Here is a 16,548-nt window from a genome sequence, read left to right as displayed (position 1 = left end):
GACTTTAACCGTGCTTGCTGATATTGTGGTCTATAACTCAGAACTGCCCGCTGCCCTGTATGTCGCCCTCTCATTGGGCTGTAGGTCATCGCCGGGGTATGTTTCGGTCAGAGCTCCTTTCACACTGCACTCATCGGCGATTTGGTCAGATCGAGTTTTTGGTCATTCACACTGCGCGATTGTCACTCGCGTGCACGCGCTCCGCTTTGCCTTGATTTGGCAAAACTAGTTGGCGACTGAAAAGTCATGCAGTGTGAACTCGGCGATGATAAACTCCCGACCCTCAATATCATCTGCGTGAAGCAAATTACGTCGTTAATGACCCACCTTTGTCCTTTGTCTGTTTCTGTAACTTATTTGTGTTAAATTATTTTAACGCGATAAGGATTTTTGTATGAATCGCATGCGATAACGCGTTAACGTTGACAGTTAATACCCTAATATATACACTATATTGCCAAAAGTATTCGCTCACCCATCCAAATAATCAGAATCAGGTGTTCCAATCACTTCCATGGCCACAGGTGTATAAAATCAAGCACCTAGGCATGCAGACTGTTTTTACAAACATTTGTGAAAGAATGGGTCGCTCTCAGGAGCTCAGTGAATTCCAGCGTGGAACTGTGATAGGATGCCACCTGTGCAACAAATCCAGTCATGAAATTTCCTCGCTCCTAAATATTCCACAGTCAACTGTCAGCTGTATTATAAGAACGTGGAAGTGTTTGGGAACGACAGCAACTCAGCCACGAAGTGGTAGGCCACGTAAACTGACGGAGCGGGGTCAGTGGATGCTGAGGCGCATAGTGCGAAGAGGTCGCCAACTTTCTTCAGAGTCAATCACTACAGACCTCCAAACTTCATGTGGCCTTCAGATTAGCTCAAGAACAGTGTGCAGAGAGCTTCATGGAATGGGTTTCCATGGCCGAGCAGCTGCATCCAAGCCATACATCACCAAGTGCAATGCAAAGCGTCGGCTGCAGTGGTGTAAAGCACGCCGCCACTGGACTCTAGAGCAGTGGAGACGCGTTCTCTGGAGTGACGAATCGCGCTTCTCCATCTGGCAATCTGATGGACGAGTCTGGGTTTGGCGGTTGCCAGGAGAACGGTACTTGTCTGACTGCATTGTGCCAAGTGTAAAGTTTGGTGGAGGGGGGATTATGGTGTGGGGTTGTTTTTCAGGAGCTGGGCTTGGCCCCTTAGTTCCAGTGAAAGGAACTCTGAATGCTTCAGCATACCAAGACATTTTGGACAATTCCATGCTCCCAACTTTGTGGGAACATTTTGGAGCTGGCCCCTTCCTCTTCCAACATGACTGTGCACCAGTGCACAAAGCAAGGTCCATAAAGACATGGATGACAGAGTCTGGTGTGGAGGAACTTGACTGGCCTGCACAGAGTCCTGACCTCAACCCGATAGAACACCTTTGGGATGAATTAGAGCGGAGACTGAGAGCCAGACCTTCTCGTCCAACATCAGTGTGTGACCTCACAAATGCGCTTCTGGAAGAATGGTCAAAAATTCCCATAAACACACTCCTAAACCTTGTGGACAGCCTTCCCAGAAGAGTTGAAGCTGTTATAGCTGCAAAGGGTGGACCGACGTCATATTGAACCCTATGGATTAGGAATGGGATGTCACTTAAGTTCATATGCGAGTCAAGGCAAGTGAGCGAATACTTTTGGCAATATAAACATAAACTAACAAAAAGTTAAGGATATTCGTCTTTCGGGTGAAATTTCAGGATGTACCTAAAATGCACTATAAACTTTAAAGGTGAACTCAATTTGACCTTCTCTACACTTTTGAATGCACATGTCCAACTGTTCAGTGTTTCAGTACTTTTTGCATAACTTGCTGTTCTCTAACAAGGTGCTTAATGGCAAAATTCACAACTGGTGTTTGATCCATGAATCGACCAACACATTTTCTGGTTCAATTAGAATCGGTATTTAAACAGTCCTCTTCATCATGCTGTTCACATTTTGACATCATGAGACTAAGACGACACCTAACAATTGATCAACAGTACCCCGCCATTGCGAGGCTTCAAACAGGATGTTCTCAGAGGGAAGTGGCCACTGAGCTTAGAGTGTCACAGTGTGTCATCAGCAGGTTGTGACAGAGATACAGAGAGACTGGAAGAGTCACAGAAAGGCATAGAAGTGGACGTCCTTTGGCCACATTCCACGTTGATGACCGCTTCATTGTGAACAGTGCCCTGCGGAACCGGATGATGAATGCCACTCAACTCCAGACAAATTTAAGGGAGGTTAGAGGCACCCAAGTGTCACATCAGACCATTCAAAACCGTTTACATCAGCGTGGTCTGCGTGCTAGACGACCTGCAAGGGTACCTGACCACACCACCAGGCACAGGTGTCATCGTCTTGCATGGGCCAGGGAGCATTTACGCTGGACGAGGGACCAGTGGGCCTCAGTGCTATTCTCTGATGAAAGTCGATTCACGTTGAGCAGAAATGATGGCCACCAACGATGTTGGAGACGTCAAGGAGAGCGCTATGCATCAGTCACTGTTGTGGTGGTGTTACAGTCTGGGCAGGTGTGTCTACTCAATACAGAACTGCCCTACATCTTGTGAATGGTACAGTGACAAGCCAATACTACCTGAATAACATCATTAATCCAGTCATTGTGCCCCTGCATGAACAACACAGGCCTAATTTCATCTTCATGGACAACAATGCTCCAGCTCATCAAGGTCGCATTATTAGGGAACGGCTTCTGGAGGCTGGGGTACCTCAAATGGAGACCTGAATCCCATAGAAAACCTATGGGATCAGCTGAGTCATCGTGTAAAGGCTCGTAACCCTGCACCCCAGAACCTCAGTGACCTGAGGGCCGCCCTTCAAGAAGAGTGGAATGCCATGCCTCAGCAGACAATAAGTCGACTCGTGAACAGCATGAGCTGTCGTTGTCAAGCTGTAATTGATGGTCAAGGGCACATGACAAATTATTGAGACACTGACATTTTTTGTTGTGGTATACCCACCATTGTTGTTGGCTTTTGTTTCAATAAATTGTTTGAGATGAGGAAATCAGCACTGCATGCTTCTACTTAAATGCCCTACTTTCTTGATATAATATCACTGTAGCGTGAAATTTTTACATTTTCCATAAATTTCACCCAAAAGCCAAATATCCTTAGCTTTTTGTGAGTATTGTGTGTGTATATATATATATATATATATATATAATCACAAATACTCTTGCATGCACATTTATATATAGTCATTATAAGATTACAAGAATGTAAACTTTTTTTTTGTAAAAAAAAGATTTGTTTTTACCTCTGAAATCTGCTGCATTGTGCGACAAACCTATTTATCAGAATACACATCAGGAATTACTGCTACATATTGTTGAAATCATATTTTATTAATCAATATTAAATATTTTGCTATGTTTTCATCAACCGTAAATATTTCTAATGGTATTGCTACAGATGGTCAAGCCATTTATTTTTCAACGTAGCTAAAAAAAAAATGACGGGGGGGGCGGCGGCGTATCTATATAGAATCGCCTATATGTGTCCAATGTCTCCCCCTACTGGCAATATTGAGCATAACAGGATTACATTATATTCACTTCTCTCTTTATAAAAAGCTTGTACACAAAGGAGGCCTTTATACAGATATAAAGGCAGATTCTCCTCAGACGTTCTTCTCAAATGGTGCTACATATTAACTGGTTCCCATGTTGCTATGTACACTATATAATTAAATATTTATAGAACGCATGTTTTCTTCACTGCCATTTTTAATTGAAAGTAAAAACACCACAGAAACTATGGGTTTAGAGTGCCATGAGAGCTTCTGTAGTCCTGTGTGAAACATCTAATGTAATGAACATTTTAGTATTAATGTTGAGTAAGTCAGGCTAACATTCTTGTTTTTTAGAAAAAAAAGAAAATGTACAGGAATACACTGATTAATGGCTTAACAATGAAGAAATGAACCACGCAGGTAATGACAACTCTGTGAGGTGTGGCTTCCCATCATGGCTTGTATAAAAATTCATAAGCAACACAGAAGCTCTTTAAAGCGCTACAGTGAAGTATGAAGATCGAATTGGAGCAAAATGGATTTCAAAATTCTTCTGTTGGTCCTGTGCATCACCTTCACCTCAGTCCAAGGTAAACGTGAGACTTTGGTCAGATATAATGCAGTAAATTAAGTTAAAAGTTTGATTGAGTACTGATTATTGTAAGCACTTTGAATTTTTTTTTATTATTAGCATTTATTTTCGCAATTTAATGTGGGTGTGCAGGATGAGTATTACCTTTCAAGAAAACAATAAATCTGATCTCTCGTTATTTCCGATCTCCTTGTTATTAATGCTGCCAAATTCCAGGTGCCATTCCTCCATGCTGCATTGCAACAGCTCCAATTAGGCCAAGAATGCTGGGAAGAATGGACGATTTCACCATACAAAATAGCTACGGTCGCTGCGAAATTGACGCCGTTGTGTGAGTTTTAACATGACTTAGAGTACTGGTAATAAATCACCTTGGTGTAGAAGTTATAAACCTAAACCTCTCTGATTTCAGGGTGAAAATCAGAGAGAAGAGATATTGTGCACCAATGCATCAAAGGGCACTTGTGTTTTTACTGCTGGTACATCATTCTGCTGACTAGATCTTATTTCATTTGTTACTTCCATTTTGTCTTCCTTTTTTTTTTTTTTTTTTTACTAAACACTTTCACTAGATGCTATAGTTGCAGATGTCCTCAACAATTGTCGTGAAAATAAATCTTGATTTTATTATGACTGAAAAAGCCCTGGGGTTATTAGAAATGATTATAATGCATGTTTATAGATGTGTTTGTGACGAAAATAATATATTCAAATCATTATTACGAGGCAAATATTTTGTAAATTAGAAATGAAAAATAGTGGAAGAAAGTCATCTTAACTTTCACATTTTACATTCTACCTTTTGAATGTCAAGGGTAAAACAGGTTTCAAATAAATAAAAGGTTCAACATTAAAAATTTGCCTCAGAGCTTTGTTTTTTCAGGAAATGTTGCTTGAGGATATGTTTGTAAATTAAAGCACTAAAAATGTTAGCTTTATCTTCAAACAGCTAAACAGTGAAAGATGGTGGGTTTTTCATGTGCTGCTGTTCTTCTCTTTTTGTCTACAGCTACATGTACCAGTCCTCATGAAAAGAAAAGTGGCTGATGTAATTCACTGATCAAATCCAGTAAACAGAACTTTGTCTGACTGATGTATTGCTTCTGTTTATTTGTCCTAATCATTAGGTTTGTTAATTGGCTTGAATCCTAATCCTATATTCTGCTATACATGTACAGTGTACTATGCAGGCACTAAAATGTATTCTTTAATATAGAAGAAGCTGCCTCTATTTGTGACCTATACAATTTTTCAATCTATTGTATCATATTGTCAGCCAAACAACTGAAAACTGAATATTTATATACATATATATTAGATTATAAATCCTCGAGGACAGCAATGAAGTAAAACCATACTTGTTTTGTCTTTGACATGCTTTATTGAGCTTTGTAGTCATGAACTCTAGCTGATTTTTTACATTTTTTTTCTAGAAGCACAGCATGAAGAATTGTAACGAAATATCACTGGCATATTTTACAAACAAAAGTATAACAATTTTACATATATATATATATATATATATATACACATACAAATTTACCCCTCCTGCTCATTTTCTCATTTTCAGAACTGTGCTTTCTATCAGGTATTCTTTATTTGTGTTAAACTAATATTCACAGCAAGCAGTACAGCATGAACAGGACTCATGATTTCAGCATGGTTACAGAAATAGATTTGATTTTTGGCTCTGAAAATTTAGAGAGAAATTTAAATTAAAAAGGATTTAAAATACAATGATGTACTGTATTTCCTCACACTTTTCAGAGATATATGACAAAGTGATTGTGCCAAATGGGTTAAACCTTAAAGCTTCTACATGTATAGTTTATTGCTGTGAGTGGATAAAAGCAGTGAAATAAACATGTTTCTCTTGATATTTTAAATACTACACTTTAAGAGAAGACATCTCAAAACAATTTATCTATCAATCTGAAAATCTATTGACCAAAACAGCTTCTCTGTGCAGTATCTTGCTGTGATCAGCAGGACTGAGCCCTCCACCCTCTCCTGAAGCTGCACAAAGCTGTTGCATGTTGAAGGCTTCACAGTTATTTACACATTCCCACTGAGCGTGAAGCAGGATCTGTGTGCACATTCCTGGTTTAACACTTACACAGTGGCCAGCACATGCTCCCCTGCTGATAATACAGCAAAAAGAAATAAAGGCTTTTCCGTTATTATCCATGGCTTTGTGTTTTCTTTCTCTGGCTTTCCAGCCCGAGAAGTTCCAGCAACACTGAGGCAGCTTCCAGAGCGGAGTAAATGATCAGGATGTCAGTAGAGAGAGTAAGCCACATTACTGGAGCCTGCTATGGCTCATCTGTGTGGATGCAGTTTGTGTGAACAACTTTCTGAGCTCCTCCTCTTGCTAACATACTTTCATAAGTGAGCTGGAAGAAAGAGGGGAAAATTGTGCAGATCCTGGGCCGTGTCCGGGGTCTGTGTGTCCCAGACCCGACTCAAACGTGCTCCAGGGTCAAGGGACCTGTTAAAATCACATAACAATGCATACTGTCAAGCTGCACCCAGCTGGTTAGAGAGAAAAAAATCCAAGGTCAAGTGTGTGTGTGTGTGTACACGCATTTAAAAGTACAGGAACACGATGTAATTTCCAGACTTCTCATTAATTCTAATGTGATTTAAAACAATCGGATTGCCTCAGACTCCATATGAACAGTCTTTTGTTTACGTGACAACAGTGTGCTTATTCTCAATATAATATCAAAAGTGACAATCTGCATGACTCCACATAGCTGTTCTGAGGGAGGACGATTTGTAGGATTAAACGTTTGACACAATTTTGTGCTCACTCCCTTTTGGCCAACAAACAGCCGTGACAAGACATTCTCCATTCCCGTCTTCTGCAGTTGTGTTCTTGTCCTGATGTGATGCAGATATGATTTAAAATAATCAGCATGTACTGCAAGTATGAAAGTTAGCATCCCCCATGATTTTTCATTCCCCAAATTGACACAGTAGCCATAGCTGGCATTGTATTGGTTGGTGTGTATTTAAATCTCTACAGATTGATGTAAAGGCGGCAGGCTCCGTGTTCAGCAGCCTTGTAATAAAGACTACTATAGTAGTCGGCTTCACTATAATGAGAGCTCGCATAAAGAAATTCAAACAAAAACCTTTGGTTTCAATTAAGGATCCTTCCTCATCATACAAAAGAGGAAAAGTAGAAGGGAAGGGGAAAAAAGCATACTTTTACTCTTACAGAAGTAAGATATTCACAATATCTGAGTGTTTAGATCTGGCAGAATCTCATCTGGAACGCATAACACTCTCCATTTCGTGAGATCTGGCTGCTAACCAAGAATGGGGGCCTGAAAGCTGTATGCATCTGTGTTTTAAATGCATGTGCATCTGTGGAAAAGGTGTGGGTCAAAGCACTGTCAAAGGAAAACTCCTTCCTCTCTTCACTCATTTTCTCTTCATTCTGAATCCTCTCAGATTTCATTTCCTGCAGATCAGGAAAACAGTAACAATGTGTTTCAGACTTTCTTCCAAGTCTCTAATGCTGCAAATGAGTCAGGAGCATGCATGCATGCTGTATCACCTAAACTGTGTTAAGCTTCCTTTTCAAAAAAGAATGTGCCAAACCACATTCCACAACACAGGGCTTTAAAGATTGAAAAGGTTGTTGTACATGCCAGGAGAAATTCAACTTAGGTTAATACAAAAAGAAAATCACAGTTGCTTCTATTAAATCTTTTATCTACTAAAGAGCTGTTTATGTCTATGCATGTATACAGTATTGTTTTATGTATTGTTTGTTTTTGTTTCTAGACTATCTGCCTGTGTGCATATATATATATATATATATATATATATATATATATATATATATATATATATATATATATATATATGTATGTATGTATGTATGTATAAATATATGTATATATGTATATACATATTAGAAGGTGTGTCCAAACTTTTGACTGGTAGTGTATATGTGTGTATATATAGTATACCAGTCAAAAGTTTGGACACACCTTCTAATTCAATGTTTTGTGTTTAGTGACTTATTTTCTACATTCTAGAACAATACTGGAGATTTCAAAACTATGAAATAACAGACATGGATTTATGTAATCCATATGTAACGACAACAAAAAACATCAGTCAGTTGTTATTTTAAGACACGAAGGTCAGGTGTTCTGGAATAGTTCTTGTAAGAACAGTATTGTCAAGTGTATTTGCAAAACCCATCAAGCACCATGATGAAACTGGCTCACATGAAGACCATCCCAGTAAAGCAAGACTTTATATATATATATATATATATATATATATATATATATATATATATATATATATATATATATATATATATATATATATTATGGCTGTCAATAGATTACTCTTTTTTTTTAAAACGCGATTAATCCCCACAAAAAGTTCACGATCCAAATGGTCAGTGCGAGGACAGGGATTGTGCGTTCTGTATAATTAAACAAATGAATAATTTTGCATTGTCCAGTTGGTCATGCAAATTCTTCTGCTTTATTTCTGTTTGATGCTATTGCACTAGCGTAGCCAGGAATCACAATGTGGGTGGGCCCAGAGAAAATTGGGTGGGCCTAGCCTAAAATGCATCTTTTATCAAAATAAGCCAACATAACTACACCTGCTTGAATGCAAACCACCATTTAATCAGAGCATAAGCTTGTATGTCATCGTAAGCAATGTTAAGAACATAACAATAAGAACAGCATGAGCACGGCGGCCACACCACACATACATACACACGCGCGTGCGCGCACATGTGACAGACGCGCCGCAACACCATTATCAAATCAGCAGGACAGTATGTAAACTGTCCGATATATGGCTCAAAGGCCATAAAAACCACATGAAATGAACAAATGAACAACAATGACTATACAACTACATAGTAGGAAAATGTAGATTGGCTTACTTTTACACTGGTGTGTAGGGATAGGTACACGCTGGAGAATAAAGTGCTGCTGGTGATGGAATAAAAGGTAAATGAACACTAGCAGAGCTCCTTACTACTCGAGCTTCATGGGTCCTGAACATCGAAATTATCTTTCTCCTCCGGCTGCACACAGCGTCTTTTTGACACAAACTTTAGTAAGTTGCTCTGTTTCATTTTAGTTTAATGTGCAACTAAACTTCGGTGACCCTCTGTGAAATGTGCTCGGTGTGGAGGGAGAGGGGCGGCATGAGCGTAGAGACGTTTCATTCATACTCGAAAACGGAGGGCGCTCTCGCGCAGAAAGTACAAAAATTGACTCACAGAAGTAACATATGACGTGCCAAAAAACCTAATACGGACAAAGGCATGTATAAAGGCATCCAGCAATCTTCGTAGTCAAAGCAATCTTTTCTGTAGCAAGCAACTGACTGGGTGGGCCTGACTGATAGGTGGGTCAGGCCTAGGCCCACCCATAGCTACGCTACTGTGCTATTGTACAGCTTAATTATTCTACTATAACTACATTTAAGACATTTTTTTCTGATAAGAAGCTATAAACTCTATTAAACTATAATATTGGACTTTAACCGTGCTTGCTGATATTGTGGTCTATAACTCCGAACTGCCCGCTGCCCTGTATGTCGCCCTCTCATTGGCTGTAGGTCATCGCCGGGGTATGTTTCGGTCAGAGCTCCTTTCACACTGCACTCATCGGCGATTTGGTCAGATCGAGTTTTTGGTCATTCACACTGCGCGATTGTCACTCGCGTGCACGCGCTCCGCTTTGCCTTGATTTGGCAAAACTAGTTGGCGACTGAAAAGTCATGCAGTGTGAACTCGGCGATGATAAACTCCCGACCCTCAATATCATCTGCGTGAAGCAAATTACGTTAATGACCCTTCTTTGTCCTTTGTCTGTTTCTGTAACTTATTTGTGTTAAATTATTTTAACGCAATAAGGATTTTTGTATGAATCGCATGCGATAACGCGTTAACGACAGCCCTAATATATATATATAGAGACAGCCCTAATATATATATATATATATATATATATATATATATATATATATATATATATAGCCCTAATATACACTATATTGCCAAAAGTATTCGCTCACCTGCCTTGACTCGCATATGAACTTAAGTGACATCCCATTCCTAATCCATAGGGTTCAATATGACGTCGGTCCACCCTTTGCAGCTATAACAGCTTCAACTCTTCTGGGAAGGCTGTCCACAAGGTTTAGGAGTGTGTTTATGGGAATTTTTGGCCATTCTTCCAGAAGCGCATTTGTGAGGTCACACACTGATGTTGGACGAGAAGGCCTGGCTCTCAGTCTCCGCTCTAATTCATTCCAAAGGTGTTCTATCGGGTTGAGGTCAGGACTCTGTGCAGGCCAGTCAATTTCATCCACACCAGACTCAGTCATCCATGTCTTTATGGACCTTGCTTTGTGCACTGGTGCACAGTCATGTTGGAAGAGGAAGGGGCCAGCTCCAAACTGTTCCCACAAAGTTGGGAGCATGGAATTGTCCAAAATGTCTTGGTATGCTGAAGCATTCAGAGTTCCTTTCACTGGAACTAAGGGGCCAAGCCCAGCTCCTGAAAAACAACCCCACACCATAATCCCCCCTCCACCAAACTTTACACTTGGCACAATGCAGTCAGACAAGTACCGTTCTCCTGGCAACCGCCAAACCCAGACTCGTCCATCAGATTGCCAGATGGAGAAGCGCGATTCGTCACTCCAGAGAACGCGTCTCCACTGCTCTAGAGTCCAGTGGCGGCGTGCTTTACACCACCGCATCCGACGCTTTGCATTGCACTTGGTGATGTATGGCTTGGATGCAGCTGCTCGGCCATGGAAACCCATTCCATGAGGCTCTCTGCGCACTGTTCTTGAGCTAATCTGAAGGCCACATGAAGTTTGGAGGTCTGTAGCGATTGACTCTGCAGAAAGTTGGCGACCTCTTCGCACTATGCGCCTCAGCATCCGCTGACCCCGCTCCGTTAGTTTACGTGGCTGAGTTGCTGTCGTTCCCAAACACTTCCACGTTCTTATAATACAGCTGACAGTTGACTGTGGAATATTTAGGAGCGAGGAAATTTCACGACTGGATTTGTTGCACAGGTGGCATCCTATCACAGTTCCACGCTGGAATTCACTGAGCTCCTGAGAGCGACCCATTCTTTCACAAATGTTTGTAAAAAGAGTCTGCAGGCCTAGGTGCTTGATTTTATACACCTGTGGCCATGGAAGTGATTGGAACACCTGATTCTGATTATTTGGATGGGTGAGCGAATACTTTTGGCAATATAGTGTATGTATATATATATATATATATATATATATATATATATATATATATATTTTTTATATATATATATAGAGAGAGAGAGATACACTACTCACAAAAAGTTAAGAATATTCGGCTTTCGGGTGAAATTTCAGGATGCACCTAAAATGCACTATAACCTTTACAGGTGAACTTAATTTGACCTTCTCTACACTTTTGAATGCACATGTCCAACTGTTCAGTGTTTCAGTACTTTTTGCATAACTTGCTGTTCTCTAACAAGGTGCTTAACGGCAAAATTCACAACTGTTGTTTGATCCATGAATCGACCAATACATTTTCTTTATAAGAAATAATATAATTATTTATATATATATCACAAATACTCTTGCATGCACATTTATATAGAGTCATTATAAGATTACAAGATTGTAAATCTTCTTAGTATGTTCTTCTTAGTCTGTATCACTTGAGATCATTACTGTCATTTAAAATGAAGTTATTGTCCGGATTTATGTTGCTCTTTTGACTACTTCACATTCTCATGCTGCATGTAAATTTGAACAAAATCACTGAGATCACATAGATAGATAGATAGATAGATAGATAGATAGATAGATAGATAGATAGATAGATAGATAGATAAGCTGCATTGTGCGACAAACCTATTTTTCAGAATACACATCAGGAATTAGTGCTTCGGGTGGGGGGGGGGGGCTGGGGTATCTGCATAGAATCGCCTATATGTGTCCAATGTCTCCCCCTACTGGCAATATTGAGCATAACAGGATTACATTATATTCACTTCTCTCTTTATAAAAAGCTTGTACACAAAGGAGGCCTTTATACAGATATAAAGGCAGATTCTCCTCAGACGTTCTTCTCAAATGGTGCTAGATATTAACGGGTTACCATGTTGCTATGTACACTATATAATTAAATATTTATATAACGCATGTTTTCTTCACTGCCATTTTTAATTGAAAGTAAAAACACCACAGAAAGCCAACACACAAACAAGTGTTTTATCCAGTTGTGCAGTAAGCCCTAGAAGAACATTTCAATTAAACTTCACTTTAATTAGTTTTCTGAGGATATTCTTCTGTACCTTCAGAGTCCTACATGCCTTTATGTAAAAAAACACCACAGTTTATACACTGATCACCCATAACAATATGACCACCTGCCTAATATTGGTTTGGTCCCCCTTTTGCTGCCGTGACCCGTCGAGGCATGGACTCCACTAGATCCCTGAAGGTATCCCTGTGGTATCTGGCACCAGGATGTTAGCAGCAGAAGTCCTGTAATTTGTGAGGTGGGGCCTTCATGGATCTTCATGGATGGTCTGCAAAAATGCAACAATGCCCAAACCATGACACTACCTCTGTCAGCTTGCCTTCTTCCCATAATGTATCCCTGTGCCATGTGTTCCTCAGGTAAGTGACGCACACGCACCCGGCTATCCACGTAAAAGATCGGACCTGATCGGAGTATAAAGCTATATAAAATATTAGTAACTGAGAAGTACCAAGAAATTCTACTTAAATGAAGAATAGAGATGTGGCAATTTTTTCTTGTAAAATAAAAAAGTCTTGCAGCTAAAGAGTTATTTTAATTTTTTTTTAATGGGGGGGTATACTTTTAAAGGTCCTCGAGTATTTACATATGCACATATTAAGTTAAAGCCATGTGCTTTGAAATGTGCTATTTTTCTTAGTTCAAACTAATTTCCATTTAAAGCTGCTATTTCGTTTTGCCTGAAAACATCATTCAGTCTTTGCAAGTTCTGCAACATTTTCCATCAGCTTGAATTTCTAACGTAGCATTAGCAAAGAAAACAGGCTAAATCTGTTCAATGCAGCTAGTTAGCAAAATTTAACTCGGAATGTTTTCCTTTGTTTTCCAAATTAGATGGAAGGAGAGTCTACATTTTTCATTCTGGTATGTTTGCTTACTGTAGCATACTGAAACATTTGTACCTCGAGTTCCTCTCCCTGTCTGGTGGTTTGTCCGTCTTCACGTTCACATAGACTGCTGCTAAACTGCTAAACTGAGCCAATTCTATCAAAAGCGTGCAGAGTATAATTAGCTGTAGAAAGAAGAAGAGACCTTTGAGATTTGGAATAAATTCTTTGAAGGTCTACTTAAAAATGGAGGTGTATTTTATTTTTGGACATAAGTGGAAAATATTTTTGTAATGCTACTTCGTTATTGTACTCAAATAAACTATAACTCAAAACAAGAGTTAATTGGGGGGTGCTAGTGAGCAGGCATGGAGTAGGTTGGGTTTTAGGTGAGCTCTGCTAAATTTATATTAAGTTAATTATTGTTCAGGGCGCTTTATATTCTGTTACTTTGCTTTGGTGGCTTAACTTTTTCTTCGTTACTGCGGTATATAAATGGCTAAAAGTCTGCGGCAATACACCAACACAGGAAAAAGTATTGCAAGTAGGCCTGGCACCTCGAGCAGTGATCAGAAATCGCCGGAGAAATGAACTGAAATGGCGGATACGAAAGCAGAAATTTTGTCGCTGTTGAGAAATGATATCCCCACGCTGTCAAAACGGAGGTTGTCAGTAACATCGCACTGTTACGCTCGGATCTGGAAACTATGAAAAAGTAACGGATATGGAACAAGGACTGTCTGCGTGTTCGGATGATGTGACCTCACTACAAAGTTCTGTGGGCAAACTCGAATCGGCTGTTGCGGCTTTACAAGAGAAGTGCACTGATTTGGAAGGGAGGATGAGGAGGTCAAACATCTGTATACTGAACGTGACAGAGGGACCAGGCTCAAGCTCCCCAGACTCAGTCTCGAAGCTGTTGAAAGAAGTCCTAGGCATGGATAGGGAAGTGCTCGTGGATAGATCACACCGCGGCCTCCAGCCAAGGCAGCCTGGTGGTAAACCTCGGTTAATTATGGCCAAATTGCACTACTACAAGGACTGTGTCGAGAAAAAATACAAACAGCCAGACTTGAGGAATTAACAAATGCTATACTAAAATTAGATGCTACCTTGGCGCTTACACCATCACCCGCCCTAAATAAACAAAGATTATCACTTCAAACAGAATATAATCTTTTACGTACTAAATGTATTGAAAACTTGATGAATAAAACACGTTATAGAACATGTGAACATGGTGAGAAGACTGGCAGAGATCTAGCCCATCATCTGAGACAAATGACAGCAGATCGTACTATAACTCAAATAAAAGATAAATTAGGCCATAAGTGTACTGAACATTCACAGATCAACTATTGTTTTTACGAGTTTTACTCAGAATTATATAGTTCAGAATCCCATAAAGGTAAGAATTTGATCTCGTCATTTTTTGACAAAATTACTATGCATTCAGTTGATAGTGAGACTGCAGCTGAACTTGAAACCCTTTCTCAGTTGAAGAAATAAACACCTCAATAATGTCAATGCAAAATGCAAAGTCACCTGGCCCTGATGGGTTTCCAAGTGAATTTTATAAAAAGTTTAAGAATGAGTTGGCTCCATCATTATTGAGCGTATTTGAGGAATCTTTTTCCTCTGGTACTCTGCCTCCAACAATGCGACAAACAATCATATCACTTATTTTCAAGAAAAAAAAGACCCTTTCGACTGTGGCTCTTATGGCCTTATTTCCCTTCTCAATGTGGACAGTAAAATTCTGGATAAAATGTTGGCTCATAGGTTAGAAAATGTTCTGCCATCTATTATATCCAGTGATCAAACTGGATTTATTAAACATAGACAGTTGTTTTTTAACATGCGTCGGCTCTTAAATATTCTTCATGATCCCACCCCATCTAGTGTTTCTGAGGTCCTATTATCACAGGGTGGAATGGGACTTTGTGTTTTGGAAAAATTTGGGTTCGGTTTAAAATTTAGACATTTAATTAAAGTTCTTTATACTTCACCAGTAGCAGCAGTACGTACAAATAATAACTTATCCCCTTTTTTTCTTTACAACGTGGTACGAGACAGGGCTGTCCCTTGTCTCCTCTTTTGTTTACGTTGCGTAATCAAACCACTAGCAGTGGCTCTACGTGAGTGGAGTACTATCAAGGGAATACATAGAGGATTTACTGAACATAAAGTATCTCTCTATGCAGACGATATTCTTGTATACCTGTCTCAACCACTTACAAGCTTACCAGCTCTGATCAGACTGTTAAATGACTTTGGCAAAATCTCTGGATACAAAATTAATATGCAGAAAAAGTGAACCCATAAATTCTACATCTCATTCAATATTCTTTCCCATTTAAAAATAAGTACCGAAAAATTTAAATACCTAGGTATCTGGGTCACTCGTGAATATCATAATCTTTATAAAGCTAACTTCCGCCCACTTATTGACAATTTAAAACAGGATCTTGACCGATGGAACTTGCTTTTACTATCTTTAGGAGGTAGAACACTTAAAATAAACATACTACCTAGATTTTAGTTTTTGTTCCAAAGTCTCCCCATTTTTTAAACAAAATCTTTTTTTTACGATCATAGACACCCTGATATCTGATTTTATTTGGAATAGGAAAACCCCCTTCGGATGCGTAAAAATATACTGCAGAGACATCGTTCTTGTGGTGGCCTGTCTCTCCCGAATCTTCAACATTACTGCTTGGCTTCTAATATTAAATTTATGTTGTACTGGGTTAACCCTTCTGACAGCCCAGCATGGCTGCTGTTAGAAAAAGCTTCTTGCAAATCTGCATTGTCTGCTTTACTTTGTTCTAAGATTCCTCTTTCTGACCCAGTGTCTAAATATTCTCTGAATCCAACTGTTAGAACATCGTTTAAAATATGGAGTCAGTTTAGACGAACTTTCTCGCTTACTGACCTCTCAATGCAGGCTCTTATCATGAGAAATCATATGTTTCTTCCTTCAATTACAGACGCTGCTTTTAAGTGTTGGGTAGAGAAAGGACTTACTGCATTGAAAGATTTATATGGTGATCTTAGCTTTATGTCATTCCATCAAACAAGAGCAAAATATAACATTCCAAAAACACATTTCTTTGATATTTACAGATTCGTAGCTTTATGATATCTAACACTGAGGATTTTCCAGTTCTACCTTCAGAGTCACTACTTGATACCATTCTAAAAATCAACCCACTCTCTAAAAATATCATCGGT

This window comes from Hemibagrus wyckioides, linkage group LG16 (assembly GCF_019097595.1).
Source record: "Hemibagrus wyckioides isolate EC202008001 linkage group LG16, SWU_Hwy_1.0, whole genome shotgun sequence".
Lineage (NCBI taxonomy): Eukaryota > Metazoa > Chordata > Actinopteri > Siluriformes > Bagridae > Hemibagrus > Hemibagrus wyckioides.
Note: the sequence above shows the minus strand (reverse complement) of the source record.